Consider the following 1,441-nt stretch of genomic DNA (forward strand, 5'->3'; position numbering starts at 1 on the left):
ACCCTGCTTATACCCTGCTCACACCCTTTACTGAAAGCAATGGAGTAAAAGGGGGACTTTCAAGGCAAAATATACACCAGTTTCCAGTAATTACCAATTCACATCCTAAAATGTATAACTTTATTACAAATCCTTCAAACCAAATCAGATGTGTAACACATATGCTTATTAATCTAACAATGTGCATCCAATGACATAACCACCAAAAACCTTTACGCGTTTCGTGGAACTCGCCCACCTCTTCAGGAGGACATGGTTCTACAATTAAAAATACATATAAATTGTAAACAGATACATCAATAAACTAATTTAACAACATAATCACAGTGTCTCGAACATTTTGTACCAATTATTTTGCGAACTCCCCTCAGATGTCAAGAGGTTGCAGGCAGTTTGGTTTTCATACTTTATAAAATACAGATAAGAAAAGACTGGCCTGGTGAAACTTTTGAGGTCCCTAGGTGCAACTTGAGCACTACTTGTTACCCCACGTCGTTCTGCCTGCAACCACAAAAATGTAAATGGTCACAGTTAAAATAAATGTTTTGGGAAGACAGTACCTAAACACAGGTCCTAGTCCTGCATGTGTTGCCTAGCCATATATGCTTTTTTGTAATATATAATACTTAGTTTAAAAATATATTCAATCATTTGACCAATGGTAAAGTTAGACAATATACCACTTTGTAATAGTGACATCATGTAAAGTAATAGTGACATTGTTTTATATACTAAAACATTGGCTGGCAGGAACAGACTTCAGTGTTTGCTGTGACAAAGCCAGGTTGCTTGTTTGAGTGTTTCCCCGGAAACCTTCTTCTCTATAGCAAGCACAACAAACTCACATATTGTACATATTCCTTCTATTGGAATGACATCTATTTCATCAAGTACTGTAAAGCGTTATTGTGTCAGACAATGTGTCAGGGATAATATAATATTGAGCACATAGGTAGATCTAATTCTTTTAATGTAGGGGACAAAATAAAGGGGGAGCCTGTGTCTTTTAAAATCGTCAAAAGGTCGATGTAATTGTTAAGAAAATAAAAAAGTATTTTACAAGGCTTTTTTTTTTTTACAAGGTAATTTTTTTAGTTATTTCCATGAGAAAGAAGTACACCCGCTTTCAAAGTTTTTTTGTTTCAGGGTATATTAAAAAATCATCAAGTTTAGGTTCTAAAAGTGTTTAAATCCAACCTCAGGTCTAAAACAACTCACAAATTCCACCAAGTCATTACCTTAAAAAAATGATGCCAAAATCAGATGCCATGTGGGAAAAAATGAGTACACCCTAACAGTCAATAGCTTTGTAAACAATAACTTGAAGTCATCATTTTCTTTATGACTTTATCATTCTCTCACATTATTGTGGAGAAATTTGTGGCTCACTCCCCTTTACAACATTGCTCCAGTTCATCCCATTTTCGGAGTATTTGTTTAT

This window comes from Pyxicephalus adspersus, chromosome 4, assembly GCF_032062135.1.
Source record: "Pyxicephalus adspersus chromosome 4, UCB_Pads_2.0, whole genome shotgun sequence".
Classification (NCBI taxonomy): Eukaryota; Metazoa; Chordata; class Amphibia; order Anura; family Pyxicephalidae; genus Pyxicephalus; species Pyxicephalus adspersus.